The sequence below is a fragment of the Lepidochelys kempii genome, chromosome 3 (assembly GCF_965140285.1).
Source record: "Lepidochelys kempii isolate rLepKem1 chromosome 3, rLepKem1.hap1, whole genome shotgun sequence".
NCBI classification, from domain to species: Eukaryota; Metazoa; Chordata; order Testudines; family Cheloniidae; genus Lepidochelys; species Lepidochelys kempii.
In genome coordinates, this window is record NC_136382.1 from 37826248 (window position 1) to 37850072 (window position 23825).

General features: G+C 42.4%; 1 protein-coding gene across 1 annotated transcript in view; it reads left to right on the top strand.

Annotated features, from left to right (window-relative positions):
* The window catches only part of PXDN (peroxidasin), a 158909-nt gene that overhangs the window by 25830 nt on the left and 109254 nt on the right, over positions 1 to 23825 (top strand). The window lies entirely within an intron of this gene.

Consider the following 23825-nt stretch of genomic DNA (forward strand, 5'->3'; position numbering starts at 1 on the left):
GTCAAGTGCTTGGGGCAGTGGACTGTTGTCAAGCTTCCTTGCTGGTAGTGCTTGCCCTTTCAGTACCATTGATCATGGGGCTCTTCTTTATGTGACTGTGGACCCGTGGCTGGGATGGACAAAATCACCTTAAAATGGTTTCACAAATTCCTTTCAAAGTGTTCCTAGAAGGGGAGAGAGTTGGGTGATTGCTTCTCCCTAGGACTCTTGGCTGTTGAATCCTACAGACTTCAGTCCTGGTCACCCTTTTTGTGAAATATGTCTGGAATGTTGCTGGTGGAGATTAAGTATTACCGCCTACAATGTCATCAATATGCTGATACTTCTCTCTCTCCCTTTTATTATGAACAGAAACACATGAAGCTGGATATTTTGACAGGTGGATAGGGGATGTTTGGGCTTTTGGAACCCATGGGGGACTGTAGGAAAATTAGCTGGATAATTCTGTTATCCAGAATAAGCTGCAGGGAGTTAGTTGAGTGTTAGAGAGACAAGGTGGGTGTCACCAAAAGATTATCATCATTTGGTTTCAGAGGTATTGATTGTTGAAATGAATAGGGATAGTTCACACCTTGTGTAGTGTTATTTCTTCAGGATGCATGCAGACAGAAGTGCCTCTTTTAAAACTCTATTCACAATTTTTAGCTTTTTTTTTTTTTACAACCAGTTATGAGAATTAGAAACAAAAAAACGAAGAAAAAACCCCAAAACTTGAAATCTTAGATTTTGAAGTACAGTTTTGCTCAAGGGGTGGACTTCAGTTTCTGACTATGCAAAATACAAGAAGTTATGGCTATATCTGTGTAATGGTAGTGCTTCCATTTTTAAATCTAATGAAGTAAATGAACATGCCAGAGAGCTTGTCTAACTACACTGGCAATTTACAGCACTGCAACTTTCTTGCCCAGGGGTGTGAAGAGACACCCCCCTGAGGGTGCCAAGTTTCAGCGCTGTAAAGCGCCAGTGTAGACAGTGCACCAGCGCTGGGAGCTACGCCCCCCCGTGGAGGTGGGTTTTTTAAAGCGCTGGGAGGGCTCTTCTTCCCCAGCGCTGCACCGCGACCACACAAGCCACGTTAAAGTGCTGCCGTGGCAGAGCTTTACTGTTGCAGGGTAGACTAGCCCAGAGTCTTGGGCATCTGTAAATGGATATAACAGCAGTTAACTAACTTTTCTATTTTATTATCAATCAGTGAAATTGACCTGTGCTTTGTTAATTTCACTTGCACAGCTGATTGGAAAAGCTTGCAAGACAGTAGCACCAGAAGCACTGAAGCTAATAAGATGACAGCATCAATTTTCATTTGATTCACATTTGGAATATTATCTTCTCATGAATACAGCAAACTGTTATTTTTTTATTTATTATTAAAATCAACTTTTGCAGAAATTAATGACTTCGGTCTCTCCACATTCAACAGGAAAAACATATTTTAAGTGGATTTTTACAGTCAGTAAATGCAAAAGGTACTGATAAAAGGAGTGTGGAGAAACCAGCACGTATTTGTGCAAATTATAGACTATTTGAGCAGGGAAATGTACAAATGAGTAAGGCTGCGCTGTTGGTAATTTTTATAAGCTATTTTGTGAAAAAGGATCACTGCTACAAAATGAGTTTGCATCCCGTGGTAATAGATTCATTTGTGGAAGAAGAAAAGGAGTACTTGTGGCACCTTAGAGACTAACAAATTTATTTGAGCATAAGCTTTCCTGAGATACAGCTCAATTCATAGGATGCATGCACTGGAAAATACAGTGGGGAGATTTATACACACAGAGAACATGAAACAATGGGTGTTACCATACACACTGTAACAAGAGCGATCAGGTAAGGTGAGCTATTACCAGCTGGAGAGGGCAGGGGGGACGGGACCTTTTGTAGTGATAATCAAGGTGGGCCATTTCCAGCAGTTGACAAGAATGTCTGAGGAACAGTGGCGGGGGGAGAGGGAGATCTCTTGTGTGGACTGGTCCAGGCTGAGGTTGATGGTGGGATGGAAATTGTGAAATCAGGGTGGATTTCCTCAGTATGCCAACATTTTTATGGCTGACTTAGAACAATGCTTCCTCAGCTCTCGTCCCCTAATACCCCTACTCCACTTGTGCTACATTGATGACATCTTCATCATCTGGACCCATGGCAAAGAAGCCCTTGGGGAATTCCACCCTGATTTCAGCAAGTTCCAGCCCACCATCAACCTCAGCCTGGTCCAGTCCACACAAGAGATCCACTTTCTGGACACTACGGTGCTAATAAGCGATGGTCACATAAACACCACCCTATACCGGAAACCTACTGACCACTGTGCTTACCTACATGCCTCCAGCTTTCACCCAGACCACTCCACACGATCCATTGTCTACAGCCAAGCTCTAAGATACAACCACATTTGCTCCAACCCCTCTGTCATAAAGATAAAGGGAAGGGTAAACCCCTTTGAAATCCCTCCTGGCCAGGAGAAAGCTCCTCTCACCTGTAAAGGGTTAAGAAGCTAAAGGTAACCTCGCTGGCACCTGACCAAAATGACCAATGAGGAGACAAGATACTTTCAAAAGCTGGGAGGAGGGAGAGAAACAAAGGGTCTGTGTCTGTCTGTATGCTGGTTTCTGCCAGGGATAGACCAGGAATGGAGCCTTAGAACTTTTAGTAAGTAATCTAGCTAGGTATGTGTTAGATTATGATTTCTTTAAATGGCTGAGAAAAGAATTGTGCTGAATAGAATAACTATTTCTGTCTGTGTATCTTTTTTGTAACTTAAGGTTTTGCCTAGAGGGGTTCTCTATGTTTTTGAATCTAATTACCCTGTAAGATATCTATCATCCTGATTTTACAGGGGGGATTTCTTTATTTCTATTTACTTCTATTTTTTATTAAAAGTCTTCTTGTAAAAAACTGAATGCTTTTTCATGGTTCTCAGATCCAAGGGTTTGGGTCTGTGGTCACCTATGCAAATTGGTGAGGATTTTTATCCAACATTTCCCAGGAAAGGCGGGGTGCAAGTGTTGGGAGGATTGTTCATTGTTCTTAATATCCAAGGGTCTGGGTCTGTAGTCACCTAGGCAAATTGGTGAGGCTTTTTACCAAACCTTGTCCAGGAAGTGGGGTGCAAGGTTTTGGGAAGTATTTTGGGGGGAAGGACGCGTCCAAACAGCTCTTCCCCAGTAACCAGTATTAGTTTGGTGGTGGTAGCGGCCAGTCCAAGGACAACGGGTGTAATATTTTGTACCTTGGGGAAGTTTTGACCTAAGCTGGTAAAGATAAGCTTAGGAGGTTTTTCATGCAGGTCCCCACATCTGTACCCTAGAGTTCAGAGTGGGGGAGGAACCTTGACACCCTCAGACAGAGACAAACACCTACAAGATCTCTATCAAGCGTTCTTACAACTACAGTACCCACCTGCTGAAGTGAAGAAACAGATTGACAGAGCCAGAAGAGTACCCAGAAGTTACCTACTACAGGGTAGGCCCAACAAAGAAAGTAACAGAACGCCACTAGCCATCACCTTCAGCCCGCAACTAAAACCTCTCCATCGCATCATCGAAGATCTACAACCTATCCTGAAGGATGACCCATCACTCTCACAGATCTTGGGAGACAGGCCAGTCCTTTGCTTACAGACAGCGCCCAAACCTGAAGCAAATACTCATCAGCAACCACACACCACAACAAAACCACTAACTCAGGAACCGATCCTTGCAACAAAGCCCGTTGCCAACTGTGTCCACATGTCTATTCAGGGGACACCATCATAGGGCCTAATCACATCAGCCACACTATCAGAGGCTCGTTCACCTGCACATCCACCAATGTGATATATGCCATCATGTGCCAGCAATGCCCCTCTGCCATGTACATTGGCCAAACTGGACTGTCTCTACGTAAAAGAATAAATGGACACAAATCAGATGTCAAGAATTATAACATTCAAAAACCAGTTGGAGAACACTTCAATCTCTCTGGTCACTCGATTACAGACCTAAAAGTGGCAATTCTTCAACAAAAAAACTTCAAAACCAGACTCCAACGAGAGACTGCTGAATTGGAATTAGTTTGCAAACTGGATATAATTAACTTAGGCTTGAATAAAGACTGGGAGTGGATATGTCATTACACAAACTAAAACTATTTCCCCATGTTTATTCTCCCCCACTGTTCCTCAGACGTTCTTGTCAACTGGTGGCAATGGCCCACCTTGATTATCACTACAATAGGTCCGGTTCCCCCCCTCTCTCTGGCTGGTAATAGCTCACCTTAAGTGATCGCTCTCCTTACAGTGTGTATGATAACACCCATTGTTTCATGTTCTCTAGGTATATAAATCACACAGAGGGATATTATAAGTAGCTAATATTGTTGAGAATTCATTTTAAAAGAGTGACAAACTTATCTTGTTTTTTCAATATGTCACATAAAAGTGTCACTTTTTTTTTTTAACAGGGCAGTCATTAAAACAGCAGTAATGTGCCATTGACATCTTCCAGTTACTGCATTGACTTGATTATATAACCTCTTTTGTGCAATTTTCATGCTTTGTTCTGTTTGAATGTTTTTGCTGTGCTGATGGTTGTTTTTCATTTCCTGCTGCAATGACCCTGAATAAATAAGAATAAAGTAGACATAAGCAATGTAGTCTTGTTGGCATTTGCAGATCTTTTGTTCTGCATTGAGAAACATAGTGGCTTGGCATTTATGTTAGAGGATTTTCTGTTGCTGATAATTGGTCTTTAGTTGTTAGAAAAATATTTACTCTTTCCTTAAAAAAAAAAAAAGAAAAAATGCTGTACCAATGGCAGAGTGATCTATTTGTGAGAATTTTGAGAGTAATGGCCATTGTTCTGAAGTACTCCTAGGAAACTGGAATGAATTACCGAAATATTTAATCAAGAAAAAAATTGTTTAATCACTGATCTTTATCTGTAGAATTTCTGTAAATATAGGTCATTAACTTACACCCTTCTCTCTTTAAAGGGAAAAAAAAAGTTTTCTAGAGATTTTTACTATTTTTTTTTTTTTGACAAAGGAATATAACCAGTTAGGACCAACTACATTTGATGAGTTGGAGGCATCACCAATTATTGCTAACTGGAATTTCATAAGTGCCATTACATGCTGATGGGAGGATACATTCATTACATTTCACGTCTAACTTTTTTTCAGACCTCTGCTGTCATACAAGTTTTGGTGCAAGAAAGTGCAATGATGAGTGAAAGGCCCACTTCTAATTTGATTAAAATCCATCCTGTGAAAACAGTTTTGAGGAATATCATTATCCCTACCTATTCAAATAGAATCAAAGACCATGTTTTCTCCATTCAACTTGCCAAATTAAAGCAATGAAGATTGTTTTACCATATTATAATATTTATATCTACGTATGGAGGAAAGGTTTAATCTTTAAACAGATGTTTAAGTAAAGATTTTGGCTGGCACTTTCAAAACTATTTATCTGAGATCTTGGTCTCCATTACTATATGTAGTATCTGATTGCCTTACAGTGTTTAATGTATTTATGGTAACTACACCCCTCTAAGGTACCAAGTACTAATATATTTATTTGCACTTGGGGCAACTAAATGACTTGCCTAAGGTCACAAGTGACATGGTGGAATGGGTAATTGAACCTAGGTCTCCTGTATCTAAAGATAGCACCTGAAACACTGGTCCATCCTTTCTCTCAAAGGAGCTGAAAAGATTTAAATGATCAGGTGCCTAACTCCTATAGGCGCCTTTAAAAATCTTAGCCTTCATTCTTTTTCACTGATAAATGTTGCAGATTTTCCCTCATTTTGATGAAATTTCACAATGAAAAGTCACTACTGGTGTCAAAATGTCATGTTAGAAACACTGGTACATTGTACAAGTCCGGTGTTTGTGCATCCAAATTAACATTTTTTTCTTCAGTAAAAGATATATAAATATTTTTTTGGAAGGAAAAGAGCAGCATCTCACTTTGAATGTACTGTAGTTGGCTGTTTTCAATGGGATAATATAACTTCTGTACTGCTAACCCTAAGTGAGTTAATGTCATTTTGCCAATATTACCTCTGATGCAGGCAACCTCACTGCATCCTCTGTAGATGACCGATTTTATATTGAGACAATCTGGCAATGCTGCCTAACTCCCCTTTCCTGTGGAATTTAGTAATTTCCTTGCTTTTATTAATTTGTATGTATGTAGTGTTGTCATGACACATCTTTTTTATTGTAATTTGTAGTCTGCCACATTTTAGACAGTACACTGAAAGAATTCGTGCAATTATTGCTTCAGAACAACTTCTATAAGTGTTTATAAAGTTTGCATTTGTCAGATGTTCAATGAGTTTTACTGATTGCATTCCAGTATTATAAAGCAAATGAGCAATGTATTTCCAGTCTGGCTGGAAGAACTGTTGTGATGTAGGGGACTGTTGAGCAATCATAGGTAGCCTGTGAAGTTTTGGTGATGTGGAATTGAGGGTCTTTCACGTCACAAAACACAGGATTTCTATTTAAGTGAAATCCTTTTTTGGAAAACTCTCAACTTCCTGTCTCCTCAATATGCTCTGAAACAATAAAGTAGCTAAATGCATTATTATAAAATTTTCTTTGTCAGCTGAAAGGAGGCTAGAATTTATAACAAACAATTTTGTGTTGACCCTCCAGGAGAAGGACTAAAGCACAAACAAAAGAGAGATTACACATTATGTCTAAATCTTGGCATATGCATTAAGATAAGTTCACCCTTAGGCAGTTTTTATTGCAAGAACAAAGAGGATGTCCAATGTAAACATAAGCTCCCTGATTTACTCAGTTTAAAGATTCTGAAGATATCATTATATGGAAAGTATGTTAGTGCATTCCAGCTGTTATTGCCGGAAACTGTTTCCCCATGTTCTATGTTATAAAGCTCTTTACTAAATATTGTACCTAGCAAATGACTCCACTGGTTATAATATGTTTGTTTTGGTTTTCATTCTTTCACTGTGTGGTTGGTGTTAGTTATCGCAAGGATGTTTAAAGCTGTTGTTTCCATCATTAGCCAGGAAGCTGAGGCTTTTGATTTCAATAGTTCGGAGTAGCTTTCAGCTGGCCTTCCCCTTTTCTATGTTTTGTTTGAAAGAATTGATTTGAAGAACAACTGCACGCAGTTTAAAGTGCATTCATTAACTGATGAACACTATGTATAATAACATCTTTCCTGATACTGTACATTACTTTTGCATAGGAACATACAGAACTTGTTTCATGATAAATATCATATGTTTATCACCATAAAGATTTTTGGTGATGTACTGATTCCTTGCAAAAAATGTCCCCATATATAAGACACATGTCATAGTAAAGATATTTCATTATCTGTCAATAAATCAGCATGGCGTAAGGCATCCTTTATTCGTGTGAGTTAGAGTATCCAAATTTCTGATACTGAAGTATTTTGTTGTTGTTTTTGTTGATCTGAGAACTCCTTTCAGAGGATTTTCCTTGCTTGGCTGTATACAGCTTCCCTCCCACCATTCACCAATCTGAACATTCAGGAGGCAAGCAGGGCCTACCTAATAGACAAAAGAACTGGTACAGTGAAGCCATGATGCTGGGGGACTATGTGATGTGGGGAGGAGGAGCTCTTTCTACTATATCAGATAAGGGAATTGTGGATCTGTCTAGTGGAAAATTAGGTAACCAGGATCCACAACTATGTGGATCTGCCAGCTAAACGCAAACATGTCCAATGTGGCTCTGTTGCCTGCGTGGGAAAGATTTGGTCTGTCGTCCACAGCCCAGGACCCATAGAACTCCCCTGTGTAGGTGGTTTACTTGGGATATTTTGTGGGGCCAGGATTTGGCCAGTGGAATATATAATAAATATGCGCCAAGCAATATTCAATACACATTTAATACAAATCCTGCATCTTGGCAGGAGGTAAGATTAAATCAGTGGTTCTCAACCTGGGGTACATGCACCCCTGGGGGTACGCTCAGGTCTTCCAGGGGCTACATAAACTCATCTAGATATTTGCCTAGTTTTACAACAGGCTGCATAAAAAACACTACCGTGTACCAATTAAAATGTCAGACAATGATTGGTTTATACTGTTCTATATACTATATCGGGGTGGCCAACCTGAGCCTGAGAAGGAGCCAGAATTTACCAATGTACATTGCCAAAGAGCCACAGTAATACGTCAGCAGCCCCCTATCAGTCTGTGCCCACCCTGCTCCCAGCGCCTCCTGCCCACTGGCAGCTCTGCTGATCAGCGCCTCTTCATCTCTCCCCGCACCTCCCGATCAGCTGTTTCATGGCGTGCAGGAGGCTCAGGGGGGTGGGGTGGGGGGAGGGGCAGGGGAGGAGCGAGGGCACGGCAGGCTCAGGGGAGGGGGCAGGAAGGGGTGAAGTGGGGGCAAGGCCTGTGGCAGAGCCAGGGGTTGAGCAGTGAGCACTCCCCGGCACGTTGGAAAGTTGGCGCCTGTAGCTCCAGCTCCGGAGTCGGTGCCTAGACAAGGAGCCGCATGTTAACTTCTGAAGAGCCGCATGTAGCTCCGGAGCCACAGGTTGGCCACCCCGTACTATATAATGAAATGTAAGTACAATATTTATATTTCAATTTATTTTATCATTATATGGTAAAAATGAGAAAGTAAGACATTTTTCAGTAATAGTGCGCTGTGATACTTTTGTATGTTTATGTCTAATTTTGTAAGCAAGTAGTTTTTAAGTGAGGTGGGACTTGGGGATACTCAAGACAAATCAAACTCCTGAAAGAGTACAGTAGTCTGGAAAGGTTGAGAGCCACTGCACTAGATGACCCTTGCAGCCCCTTCTAACCCTATGATTCTATGATACTATGCTCTGATTTTCCTTTTCTTTTTGATTACTTTAGCGATTTGCATCAGACTTACCATAACAATCAGGTTCTTCTTCGAGTGCTTGCTCATGACCATTCTATTGTAGGTGTGTGTGCTTGCCAGGTACACTGGTGCTGGAAGTTTCTCCCTCAGTGGTATCTGTAGGGGACCATCTCTAGCATCCTCTGGAGTGGCATGCGTATGCACCAGTATAGGGGCACTGCTGGCTCTTCCCCCCTCAGTTCCTTCTTACAACCTGGGACTTTACATGCCGGGGCCTGTGAGGAAGCAGTTTAAGCCACAATATTCCCACAGATTCGGGAGCCAACCTCGATCAGAGCCCTTCTGCAAAAAGGCCAAGGGCTATAAGCAGTGGCAGGGCCATCAGCCGGCTCCCTCAGCTCACTCGAACGCTACTCACAACCAACTGGGTAATGAGCAGGCATTCTGAGGGTGTGCTCGAAGGCGACCTTCCAGCCTGTGTCCTGGATCCAGCATCCCTGTTATTTTCCAGCCATTTGTCCCCCTTCCTCCGTGCCTGAGCCTCTATAACATTGGACCAGTGGGTCCTCAACACAGTAGCAAGGGGATATACCGTCCAGTTTATTTCTATACCTCCCTTCCTTCCCGTTCCTCTTCAGGGACCCTTCTCACAAGCATCTGCTCGTTGAGGAGGTACAAAGCCTACTGAAGGTGGGAGCCATGGAGAAGGTCACTTGGTCCCATCCTCAACCTGTGGAACCTGAACAAATATCTCAAGAAGTTCAAATTCTGCATGGTCTCCCTGGCCTCCATCATTCCTTCCCTGGATCCAGGAGACAGGTACGCTGCCCTTGATTTCAAGGGCACTTACTTTCATGTATCAATATTCCCTAGACACAGAAGGTTCCTGGGATTCCTGGTCAGGACTGCACACTATCAATTCGCAGAGCTCCCCTTTGGCCTAGCAACGGCACCAAGGATGTTTACAAAGTGCATGTCAGTAGTGGCAGCCCACCTTAGACATTGTGGTATTCAGATTTACCCATACCTCGACAACTGGCTCATAAAGGGCCGCTCCAGAATCCAGATCCAGTGCAGCATCGAGACTTTGCAAGCTACCTGTCAAGCTCTGGGCTGTTGATAAATGAACAAAAATCAACATTAGTTCCTGTTCAAAGGATAGAGTTTATTGGAGCGGTCCTTGACTCTACCAAGCCAGAGCATTTCTTCCGGAGGTTAGGTTCAGGGCAATGTCAGATCTGATTGCCAGCATCACTGCCCATCCACTCACCACATCCCGGGTATGCCTCAGACTATTGGGGCACATGGCCGCAGTAATGTACGTTTTTCAGCATGCAAGACTCAGACTGTGCCCCCTCCAGCTGTGGCTGGTGTCGGTCTTCTCCCCGGCCAGGCATCACCTAGACAAGCTCTTCATGATCCTGCCACGGGTACTTATTTCCCTGCAATGGTGGTCTGACCCAGCGCTGGTGTTGGAAGGAGTGCCATTTCGAGCCCGCAACCCACAGTCTCCCTGATACTGGATGCATCCAACCTCAGATGGGGACCACATCTCGGTATACTGCAAATGCAGGGGCTATGGTCGAGAGAGGAGCTCATGCTTCATATAAACGTCAGGGAGCTCAGAGCCATCCATCTAGCTTGTACAGTGTTCCTTCCCCACCTATCCAGTCGGGTAGGGCAGGTGTTGACAGACAACATGGCCTCCATAGTCTATGTCAACAGGCGGGGGGCGGGGGAGCTCATTCATCGGCTTTGTGCCAGGAAGCCCTTCATTTGTGGAACTTGGGCATCCAACATGCGGTCCGCCTGCGAGGCCTCGTGAGAGGCTCACTTTCTGATGCCTTTCTCCTGCCATGGTCAGGAGACCTGATGTACACCTTCTTGTCAATCCCACTCATCAGCAAAGTCCTCTTAAAAGAGGATCAAGGCATGGGTCATCATGATTGCCCCAGCATGGCCTCACCAGCATTGGTTCGGCATTCTCATGGACCTGTCCGTTACAGCCCTGTGGGTACTTCCCAGCTGCCCGGACCTGCTCTGACAGGATCACAGTTGGCTGCTGCACCCGTACCTCACCTCACTCCCCCTCACAGCTTGGATGCTGCATGGTTGAATCCAGAGGAACAAGCCTGCTCTAGTCAGATACAGTAGGCTCTCTTGGAGAGCAGGAAGCCCTCCACCAGAGTAACTTACCTGGCAAAGTGGAAGCATTTCTCCTGCTGGGCAGTGGGGCTGGGTATCTCCCAACCCAGTCATCTCTACAGTCCATTCTGGATTACCTGCTTCACTTAAAGTACCATGGCCTCACCTTCTCTTCGTACATATCTTATGTTATGAAAACGCGCCTTAAAAGAATTTCAAGAGTAATATCAGGGCTTGAAGAATGCTAGTGAAGACATCTATTAGCCAGAGGCTGAAAAGTATGCGTCAAACCAATGATGTCCAAGGGCAACACCCTGATGAGAAGCCCTGTTCTGCTCCTTCTCACCCTCAGCTGATGTAAAGGTGGAGGATGTTGGGATTCTTGCCAAGGAGCTGTACCTTTACTCTACCTCAGACTCCATATTTTGGATTAGCCTCAAATTAGTAAATGTATTCTACTTACTGATGGCTAACAGAATTTATCTCAAGTGATTGGGAGGTGGGATTTTGGTGCTTTAGTTTCAGAGCTTGACCTGTACTGGTATCCGTTGTGCCTGAATGTCTGTGACCACAGTTCATCACAGAAAGAATGCCAATTCAAGGTTCCCATTGAACCAGCTTCTACATTTCACTATGAGCACTACCTTCTAGTAATCATATTAACATTATTTATTCTTTTATCTTAGTTTGGTTAATCAAGAGAGTATTTAAAAACCAAGCACATGCAATACTCTGCAAAAGAATATTTGGATTACTCTAGTTAAAGTAAAACACAATTATTAAAATAAACCAAGTGCACTCTGTTGTACTTAAATAATGAAGTTCCAAGCCTTAATTTCCTCCCTTGTATACACATCTGCTAGACGATGTGTTTTCCAATTACTGGAAAGCAGACCTGGTTTTCAAAAATCACAAAAAACATACAAACAAAAACCCCTTACATCAAAAGAATGTTAAATGTAAATATTTTTAAAAGCAATTTCCTGATTACAAAATTAAATTATTTTAGTTAAATTGAATAATATCACTGCTTGAGTACAAGGAGCATGTTTTGTTCTGACTAGAAAAGTCTCTTCACTAATAGAGATTACTGCTATTGAAGTGAAAGATGAAACAAAATATCTTTAACATGAGCCTTCTTAACGGTTGTTTGGTTTTTAAATTCAGTCATTTGGTACCTGGGGAATTTACTGTGTAGCACAGTATTGTGGGGTTGTGGGTGGGGAATATATCACCAATGTGATGTAATTTCTGTGCCTTAAACAAGGCTTTATTTCTTTATTTAATCTTTTAGTTTTTAATTCAATCTTTCAGTAAAGTCCTGAGCCTCTATGTTTCCCTCCCTTATGGATTGAGATTATATAATCTGCTACTTTCTTACATATAAAAGAATTCTTTTGCTCAAATAGTAGAGCCCTGGCTCCAAATAGGAGGTCCCAGGCTCCATGCCTTCTATGACTGGAATCTGTATGTGTATGTGGCCTTGGGTTTGTTGTTTCTCTCCAAGTGCCATCTCCTTTGCATTCAAATAAATGGAACTAACAATGTCATCTGGTGACTCCGAATAATCACCGCACTGCACCTGAAGTGGAAGGGATGGCCGGGGACGGGGGGTGGGGGGGGGCAGGAGACAGGACAGGGGCTGACACACACCCTGGGAATTTGCACTTGAGGTGCAAATATCAGGTTGGGTTAGGTCCTGCTGTGGGCATTGCACTAGTTGCTCCTTTGTAGGGGGGCTGGGAAGGAATTTTTCTCTCACCACCATAGTGGCTTTGGTAGAGTGGGGTTTTTTTTGCCTTCTCCACAGTGGGTGTCAGGGAGGGCCTATTATGGGAGGAGAAAAGTGGTTAGGCTACCTGTTGCCATTTATTTTGCAAGTGTGGGGCAGATGTCCAGTGCAGATACTCCATAGGGAAGGCATCCAGTGACCAGATAAGTGGCCTGGTAAGGGACTTAAAAGAAGATGCTGGTTAATGAAACAGGGCTGGGGGTTTGGGGCTCCTCTGATTGGTATGGCAGAGAGCCAACTCCCCCTTTCTTATGGTCCACCTTAACCTTCCTACGAGGGGGAGGTGGATGGTAAGGTCCAAGCCATGGGCTGACTGGGGGACCTGGATGGAAAATGAAATGGGACTGGTGGAAACCCAGAGTAGTTATTTGAATGAACATGCATTTGTCTGCACTGTACACTTTTATCTGCCAGGTAGTCCAAGACATCTAATAATAAAGTTGCAGCCTGATTAAATCCATATCAAGTGTCTCCTGTCCTTCTTTCGGTATAGCCAGGCAATGCTGCCTTGCTATTCTGGAATAGGAGATCTGTAGAAGCATTTCTGCTGACAGGAGATTTTGAACTTCAGGGCAGAGGGAGAGTGGTTGTATGGCATGTTCTCAGGTCCTGAATTCACTCTCCCTTTGTGATAGAATCCAAGTCTGTTGATCAGGAGGCAATGTATATCTCTGTACATAGCTTTTGCCTCCAGGTGATTAGTTCTTATGGTTTTGTTTAGATACACTTGTCTGCTAATCCAGTGGCTCTGAACCTTTCCAGACTGCTGTACCCTTTTCAGGAGTCTGATTTGTCTTGTGTGTCCCCAAGTTTCACCTCATTTACAAACTACTTTCTTACAAAATCAGACATAAAAATACAAAAGTGTCACAGCCCATTATTACTGAAAAATTGCGTACCTTCTAATTTTTTACCATATAATTATAAAATAAATAAATTGGAATATAAATATTGTACTTACATTTCAGTGTATGATATATAGAGGAGTATAAACAAGTCATTGTCTGTCTGAAATGTTAGTTTGTACTGACTTCGCTAGTGGTTTTTATGTAGCGTGTTGTAAAACTAGGCAAATATCTAGCTGGGTTGATGTAACCCTGGAAGACCTCTGCGTACCTCAGGAGTAAGCATACCCCTGGTTGAGAACTACTGTGCTAATCATTAGGTATAGAAACTGCTGATTATTAGAGTCAACATATTGCAACAGTAGCTGATGCTGTATATAAATTGTAAATGCTCTTGGAGGCTTCACAATAGGCACACATTTTCTTCTTAAAATGATAAATATCAGTAGGAAGCCTTCCTTTCCCTGGAAGCATGCTAATAATTTTATGGACTGTAGTTTGCCCCATCACGGTAGGGTTCCCTCTTAACTTGTAGTTGCATAATTTTACGTAGTCAGTGATAGCTTGAGCATTGGGATACATTGTACATTCTAGAACTTCAAGGGCTGAACAGCAACCACTGGAGTATTAGATCACATTTGTTGGTAATATCTGCACAATGCTCTCTAATATACACTTAGAGATTTGCACTTAATTTGGCCAGGAAAAATATTATTAAAAGTTTTTATATTTTAAAATGGCATTTCCACAGTGTTGCCCTTAGAAAAGACTCAAGCCTAAACAGTGACTGATGGGCTTCCTTTTTCCAAGAAGAGAAATTTACAAGAACAAATTTTCCTGTCACCAGTGTCAAAAGTAACTAGAGCGCAGCTTTGCTATTTTGCTGTCCAATACATGCTGCTGTTTTTTTTTTTTTTTTAAATGTTAATATTTTAAAATATCATAAAAAAGATGAAAATGGAAGTAGAATTTCAGTCATTGATTTAAAAATATAAGATGCATAATATTTATTTACTTCTTTCCCACTCGAATTGATGGGTTTCCTTTTATTTGGGAACTTTTATCACTCAGATATAGATTTATACTAAAATACATGGCACTGGTGAGACCTCAACTGGAATACTATGTGCAATTCTTGTCTTCCATGTTTAAGAAAGATGAATCCAAACTGGAACAGGTGCAGAGAAGGGCTCCTAATGATCCGAGGAATGGAAAACCTACGGAGGAGACTCAACGAGCTTGGCTTGCTTAGCCTAATCAAAAGAAGCTGAGGGGAGATAGGATTGCTCTCTATAAATACAGTATATCGGAGGGATACATACCAGATAGCGAGAGGAGTTATTTAAGTTAAGCACCATTGTGGACACAAGAACAAATGGCTATAAACTGGCCATCAACAAGTTTAGGTTTGAAATTAAGTGAAGATTTTCTAACCATCGGAGGAGTAAAGTTCTGGAACAGCCTTCCGGGGATGGGGGGTGGAACCTGAACGGCTTCAAGACTGAGCTTGATAAGTTTATGGAGGGGATGGTATGATGAGACTGCCAACAATGGCATGTAGCTGATCTATGACTGCTGGCAGCAAGTATCTCCAATATCTGGAGATGGAACACCAGATGGGGAGGACTCTGAGTTAGTATGGAGAATTCTTCTGCCTGTTGGGTCTTGTCCACATGCTCAGGGTCTAACTGAGCTCCATATTTGGGGTCGGGAAGGAATTTTCCCCTAGGTCAGATTGGCAGAGACCCCTCTGCAGCATGGGGCATGGGTCACTTGTAGGTTTATACAGGTGTAAATGGTGGATTTTCTGTAACTTGAAGTCTTTAAATCATGATTTGAAGGCTTCTGTAACGCAGTCAGAGGTTAGGGGTCTATTACTGGAAAGGGTGGGTGAGGTTCTATGGCCTGCAATGTGCAGGAGGTCAGACTAGATGATCATGATGTTTCCTTCTGCCCTTAAAATCTATGGGCCACACTCTGGTTTCTGGCAGCCTTGATTACTACATACAGGGTTTATATGCAAACTGAATTAAACATATATTCCTTTCTTTAAGACAGGCCTTCTTGATCAGTTCTACCTAACTGGGGGGTATGTGAGTTTGAACACGTGCCTTTAACATCATACGTGGGAAATTTCATAACTTTACACATAATGTTGCTACATACATTTCACTATTATTGACCAGTGAGTTATTAGCTTTCAAATGATTCCTCACAAAGCATATTTTGTACAAAGATTATTACAATAGTGTGTAGGGTGTGAATACAGGGGTATATTAGGTCATGCTGCCTTACATCATGAGGGGCATGTTAGGAGATTCAAACTGACCCAGCTGCAAGGTGTTGTTAAGAGAGATCTTTGAATATAGAAAGAGCTGCTATCTAAGTAGCTGGCAATGCTGATGACCGTTTTGGCCAAAGAATCAGCGGTAGCTTTCAAGGGAGGTAAGCTCTTCACTTTTCTTCACTCTGTAACTGAGCTGAGGATGGCTTATCTACTTTTGCTTATGAGAAGTGTAAGTCTAGAAAAGTTGAGTAAACTGTTTCCTGTCTGTTAATTACATTTTCTCTCTGTTTTTAATAATTCTTGTGTTGTTAAGATTCCTGTTGGATAACTTCATGCAGACTACTCTCAAAGAAAAGAAAACTAACTTCTCAGGAAAGGTGCTGAAAGGTAGTTTCTGAAACCTACACCCGCTCCCTTGCTGTCTCAGTCAAAGACATGAACAGAGGTGTCCACTTCTAGTGTGTTTTGTTGTTGTTCGGTGGGCAAACACAGTTGGAAAAGCCAAAGGGCCTCCTAGCAGGAGATTATCTTTGGAGAATGGTCACTCTAGCTAAAGGGATCTAGGCAGCTACCTAAAGTGGCAGATTTGGCCTGGCCACCCCTCTGTCACATGAGTGGTATTGTGACCCAGGGCATCCGGTTGTAATGCCACACACTCAAATTTGGCCCGGTCACCTCTCTCACATGACGGGGCACCTGGGCCAAATCTGCCACCATAGGCCTATGAGAATGGGGTTGGGAGCGGCACACTGAAGTTTTGCCTAGGGTTTAGGTTGTCGTGAGTGGCCTCTGTACTTGGCAATGGTTATCGCCTCTATGCTTACATGCTTTCAATGGGGGTTTTTGCAATGGCTACAATACTTGGTACAACTACTTTTAGAGAAGATTCTGCAAATAAAGATTTTGCATTTACAGGCTAAATATTGTTGATGGAAGACCGTGGTAGAATTTTAGAGCCACTTGGAAGTGAAGCATTACTTAAATGGATGCAACTTCTCAGTATTGGGAAAACAACTTTATGATACCTTTATATAGATCTGACAGTGATGCCTATGTTAAGGTTGCCTGATATCTTCCATTGTAAGACCCTGTTTTCAGTTGCTTATATCTTGGTCAAACCTCAACTGTTTGGGCTGAAATTTTCCATGCCAAGTGTCTGTCTCAGACTGATTTTTTTTGTCTTTTTTTGGGGTATGTTTCACCAAAAATGTATGGATAACTGAGAAACTTCTGATTTATTTGTATTAAAAAAATGCAAACTCAGTTTTCACTCTCCCTTTATGTGGATACCCACTGGGTGTGAATGAGTTAGGTTCTATCTTGAATAAGGCAAGAAATGCAGTGACTTGGCTGGGGGGAGTCACCTACCATGAATGAACTAAAATCACTGGGGGGATTATACATACCTGTACTGGTAAACATGTGTGGAGAAGTACCACTCCCTGGGAAAATTTCACATACCAGTTTTGACTGGGTTCAAGAGGCCCTGCAAACAACAACTGAAAATTGTATAAAGTGACCAGCCTGCTGATATTGATGAGGGATCATTCTCACTCCATCCAAGAACCGATATGACACTGTGACATATGTGGTAGATAAGTATTACCTGGTAAGCATTTGTGTAAGCTATTTATTGTTTTATTATATGTTTTCTCTGTGATGCTTTTGTTCTTAAAAATGAAACAACCCTTCTCCCCCCCCAAACTTTGCTTTAGAGGGCTGGCTGGTCAGTGGTAACCCTGTCATTGTCCCTGGAGAGAACAGGACATGAAGTACTGAACTAAACTCAGTTTTGCTAAGCTGATCACAATGATTTGCAGGAGGAATTGAAGCCTAAATCCCCAGTTGGAAGGGAGAGCAATGTGGGTTCCTGCCCTGAGAAAGGTGACAGCTAGAGGTCTGAGATCTAAATGGGGTGCCCTCAAGGAGACCACAAAATGATTAGAAGAGCAGTTACCTGGGGAATTGTGACAAAATGGTTCAGCTATTTCTCAGAATTAGGTTAGGGGAAAATACATTGTTTTGCCCATGTTAAAAATTTCTTATGACTGTTTTGCTGAGAATCTCTTAACGTTTTCATGCTGTGGATCAGGGACTTGAAAGTTGGCAAGGAGTTGCTCTGGGGTCAGAGAGGTGTCTTTTGTTGTTCCTATGCAAATCCACCTGTGGGGGCATGGGGTGGACAGAGATAGATTGCAGTGGTGGGCATGGGCAAAGGGAGGCGGGGGACACGCAAAGGCAGGCTGCAAAGGGTACATGTGGGGCACACAGGGTGAATGGAGAAGATGGGCCCCAAACCACGAGAGCACATTCCCTTCCTGTACCTGGGATAAAACCCAGGATTCCTGAATCTCGGTATTCTTTTGTTGTCTGGCAAATAGCTGTGAAACCCACTGGCAAAGTGTCTCTTCCCATCCTAGAGTGACATGGGGGTGAGGTAATATCTTCTATTGGACCAACTTCTGTTGGAGAGAGCGACAAGCTTTCAAGCTTACACAGAGCTCTTCCCTTTTTAGTCATTGGTGGACCTGGAGAGTATTGCTATTAGTTACTCTATATAACTATATACTCAAACAGTAAATGTCAGTGGCATGGATCTTGATTCCAATCCTGATGTTGATCCATGTGTGGTCACATTATTGTTCCACATGAAAGAATGTGGGGTTATTCTGGCTTGGATTTTTTTTTGTGAACTAGGAAATGACATTCTTAGCAAAACCCTACATTAAAGGAACATTAAGGTTGCAGAGCCAAGCTCTGGAAAATTAGGAAGTCCCAGAATTAAGGTTGTCCATTTATTCTTAAATCTGCCCCCTTGTGCATATGCACTATGAAAGTCTTTAATTGCATGATCAAATATTTTTTCCGCCAGACCCTTACGTTCTTTAGTCCTTGGGAGGGATGATGGTCATGGAATAAATCAGGGTTGTGGAGCAAATTAAATTGTTGTCTGTAAAATCCCTCGATGGCTGGTTGCAAAAGGTGCTGTAAGAAGAGAAAGGGTAGTCTTGTGGATAAGATAACATGCTGAAGAACTGGGTTCTACCCTGCTTTTCCCAAAAAATTCCTATGTGCTGGTGAGCAGGTCACTTTAAGTAAAACATTGGCCAGATTGTGTTGATGGTTTTATGGGTGCCAAACTGAGACATCTGGGGTCAGATACTCAGAACTGCTGAATGCTCACATCGGCAACTGAAGCATTAGGAGTTGTGCTTTGAACATATAAAGTGCTATAAAAATGTTAAGTACTTTGAATAATGAGACCCTGGATTTCTCAAGCTGGGCACCAAAAATTAGTGGACAATTTTGACCTTAATCCATCTATACCTTATCTGTAAAAATGGGGATGGTGCTATTTTACCTTACGGGGGGAGGGGAGGGGTTGGAGAGAAATTCATTCTCATTTGTGAAGCACCTGAATACTGTGGTGATGAGGGTTCATTATGAGAAAAGCCTATGAGGAAATTAATAATTCTTTAGTTAGTGTAGGGTTTATATGATGTGGAATAAATAAGGCATGAGGCCACACACTGAATAAGTAAGAAAAGGTAGACCGAACAGTTTTGTATTTAGCAAGCACCATTCATCCTATGTACTGAGTGAAGCAGGGGTCCTTTATGTGTGGGGAAATAGTATGTGAGCATGTAATTTAAGACAGAATCATACTACATATGCATAAAGGGATGAAATTAAAGTTGCACAGGCAATCTTAACTGACATTTCCTAAATTTGGGGTGCTTGACTCTCTAACTATAACATTTATTTGTTCATAGTTTTTTAGATTGCTTTATATGTGTTATGTTTTTTTAAAAGTCACCTGAGCAATACATTTACTAAATTTCTTACCTATGTGTGTATTTTAAGATTTTCTATGGTGCTTTCTAAGCACGTCCCAAATAAATTAGGCATACATAACATATTTTTTATACATGTGTGTGACATCCCCTTCTCCCCCCCCACATTATCTGTATTTAAAAGATTTCATTGGGGACATGGTTGGCACAATGAACTAATATTCTATTGCAATATTTATGGAGATCTTAGTTCAGAGCTAGTACAGATCACAAGTGAAATGAGCGTGATGATCTTAATTTAGCAAGGTGGCTTCTCTCAATTTTGTATAGTGGTCTCCCTCTAGTCACTTAAAATATCCCCATTAATTTCTTTGAGACTTTTGCAAAACTTAAAGGGATACTGTCAAATTAAAAATCATACTTCTGTCTAACAATTTCTTACCTATTGTTACAAGTCACACCTAAGACTGCTATAACTAAAATGGATCAGAGAAAAAAAGAAATCTGTTATTTCAGATTGCTTATTCTTTATTTTTAACAGCATTTTAAGTATGTTTACTTTCTCAATTTCTTCCCCCTCTATTTTGGAGTGAAGGGGCTTTTATATAACTAGGGGAGAGAAAAAAAAATTACTAAAATTCAGAAAAACTTACTGCCAAACCATAAAGCTTGATGGGAATATGTTGCCATCTCTGTTTACCAGATCGGCTTGCAGTATCCCTTTTGAAGGAATGGTACCAAACTCTTGACTTCCATTATTATGAGCAGATTGATAAATAGATTGGTTATTTTGTTCTAATATCATGTCTGATTTTACTAGTTTTTAAACTATATACATAGAGAGAGAGAGAGAGAGAAATTTTTTCCTTAGATATGTAAAGTAAACACAGGCTAAAATGTGTGTGATCATAATTTTTCATGAAACATAATTCCGTGAAGATGCCAGAAGAATCTGACTTTAAGGAAAATGTGTGCACTGTAGTTTGTTTGTCAGGCACTTTCTGAAAACTACTGAACAGAATGAAATAAGTTGCCATGCCTTTCAGCTTGACTTGTTATTCAGTCTTGCAGAAATTAATATGCAGATAGAAACTATAGCAGTAGCTTGGGTACACAACCTTAACCATCAAATAATGTGAATTTACGGTGATCAAGATTATCTGTCCATAGTTATCACAGTGGTATTTGAGTTACTGCATTAAGGGCTTGTTTCTGCACTGTGTTGAGCACTCTGGTATTGATTCAGAGGGTTAAATGCTTACCTAACATGTTTAAATTAAATACATACTTGTTTGCTGGATGAGGGCTAGGATGCCGAGTTCTAATTTCCCCATTCTAAATATAGATCATGATCATTGTGCTTATTTGGGGTAAATGTTGACTTTGGTCACAGGTGGTTATTTTAAAGGGATAAAGTGACACAGAAGCCCAGGAGCCCAAATCCCATTGACTGGTAGTGGGACTTAGGCACTTCTTAAATTTTACTCAAAATTAAAAGCATTGAAAGTATGGTGTAATTTTTACCTAAATTGCAATGAAACGATATATTTTGGGGAAAAAAAATGGAATTATTGTGAAACACTCCTTTCTGTGCCAGTCCATGGAGGATATGAATCTGTTAAAGCTGTAGCTAAGGAATCTTGGCTGTTTAGCACAAGCTGTAGCAGCTCACGCTTTTTACCTTTGGAGGTCCCTGGTTAAATCCTTGGAGTGTCTGATGTTAGTGGGTATTTGTTCTGGGATTCAAGCTGCTGTGGGTCTCAGACACTCAGGATGTGCTTACTTTGGTCAGAGGAAATATGATCCAGTGGTCAGTCAGTGTGTGTTATATGTCTGCCTGATCCACAAAAGATGTCAGTGCTTCAGCTCCTATCAGAGAACTTTAGCTCAAGCTGTAGCAGCTTGTGCCTTTAGCTCTAGAAATCCCTAGTTCAATTCCTGGCAGCTGTTAGACGCACATGCAATTTAACTACAGCCTGTCTGTGTGGAATGTTTTGAGGTAAAGATAACATTTTATGTTATGTTCCTGGCATATAAACAGATACAAACAGATAAATTAGATAAAAACATAAAATATTCTTGCTGGAAGTTTGCAGTGTGACACTACTTTATTTCTTGGAAACCAGAACCGTAACACACAGCAACCCAAAACAGAGAGGCACAACTCATCCTACCTTACTATGGGCTGTCTGTCCGCAGACTGACTCTGCTTGGCTGAGTAGAAACTGAGTAAGCTTTTAAGGATTTGGTTCATGAAAAATAAGAGTTTAAGCCAGGGGTGGGCAAACCTTTTGGCCCGAGGGCCACATCTGGGAATAGAAATTGTATGGCGGGCCATGAATACTTACAAAATTGGGGTTGGGGTGCAGGAGTGGGTGAGGGCTCTGGTTCAGGGTGTGGGATCTGGGGTGGGGCCAGAAATGAGGAGTTCAGGATGCAGGGGGGCAGTGAGGACTCCAGCTGTGGGTACGGACTCGGGGCTGGAGCTGGGGATGAAGGGGTTGGGCTGCAGGAGGGTGCTCTGGGTTGGGATTGAGGGGTTCAGAGTGTGGGAGGGGGATCAGGGCTGGGGCAGGAGTTTGGAGTGTGGGATGATGAGGTGGTGCAGGGTCCGGATGCTGCTTCCCTCAAGCGGCTCCCAGAAGCAGTGGCATGCCCCTTCTCCATCTCCTATGTGGAGGTGCGGTCAGGTGGCTATACGCGCTGCCCTGTCCACAGGCACTGCCCCTGCAGCTCCCATTGGTTGTGATTCCCGGCCAATGGAAGATGTGGGGGCAGCGCTTGGGGTGGGGGCAGGGTGCAGAGTGGAGCCCCCTGGTTGCCCCTACACATTGGAGCCGGAGAGGGGGCATGCCGCTGCTTCTGGGAGCCATGTGGAGTGGCCCCCGACCCTGCTCCCCAGCTGGAGTGCCGGAATGGGGCAAGCCCAGACCCAACTCGAGGGCCAGATTAAAATGGTTGGTGGGCCGGATCCAGCCCGCGTGCCGTCGTTTGCCCACCCCTGGTTTAAGCATACCTTTTGCAAAAGACTTTGGGCTAAGTTATGCCTTCAGTTCTATAAAATCTCAGTCAATGGAATAGAATGGGTGTAGCAAACAGCTGAATGTGGATTTTCTATTATTCTGTGATTTCTCCCTGATTAGTTTAAGACCTAGCTCTAGGGTTTGATATCTAAAATAATTAAAATGTTATATGTATTTTTCAACTGAGGTGATTGTTTTGATTCAAAGGAGTGAGATGATTGCGATGTAGGCATTTATATGATATCTTTTTATAGGTGGATTGAATCTATTAATTGTAAAAGCAGTAAAACAATAGTGTGACCTACACCACAACAAATTCTCATCTCCTTCTTAGTCTTTCCCTTTGTGTTGGCATGCTGAAGCTTGATGGCAACGCAGCTTACTGGGAGCAGACTCTTCTGTCCATGCTCTTGTCTGAGGGCTTGGCTACACTTGAGAGTTACAGCGCAAAAAAAGAGCCCCAGGCGCATTAGCTCACTACCTGTCCACAGTGGCAAGGCACGTAGAGCGCTCTCACTCCACGGCTACAGCACTGCTGGTACTCCACCTTGGTAAGTGGAATAACGTTTGCTGCGCCCCCGCTGGAGTGCCGCGGCACCAGTGTGAGCGACATGTTGCTTTACTGCACTCTGATCAGCCTCCGGAAACATCCGATAATCCCCTTAAGTCAAGTGACCACTATTGTCATTGTTTGGAATTGGCTGTAGGAATTCGGAAATGCCTTTTGAAAGCTCTGTTTCTGACAGCCAGCTGCTTATCTCCTCTGAGACAAAGCAACCATTACCGTGGAATGCTGTGTGTGAGAGACAGAGGTGGGGGGGAGGGGGAGTCTGCTGCTGTCTGAACGTACAAGACAGCATGTTGTCATGCTCTGAGCACCCCAAAAACCCACTCTCTCTCCCCCCACATACACACAGCACATTCCCTGTCACACTCCACCCCACCCACCCCATTTGAAAAGCACATTGCAGCCACTTGCATGCTGGGATAGCTGCCCATAATGCACCACTCCCAATGCTGCTGAAAGTGCTGCAAATATGACTATGCCAGTGCGCTTGAAGCTGTCAGTGTGGATGGACTGCAGCGCTTTCCCTACTGCGCTCTACAAAGGAT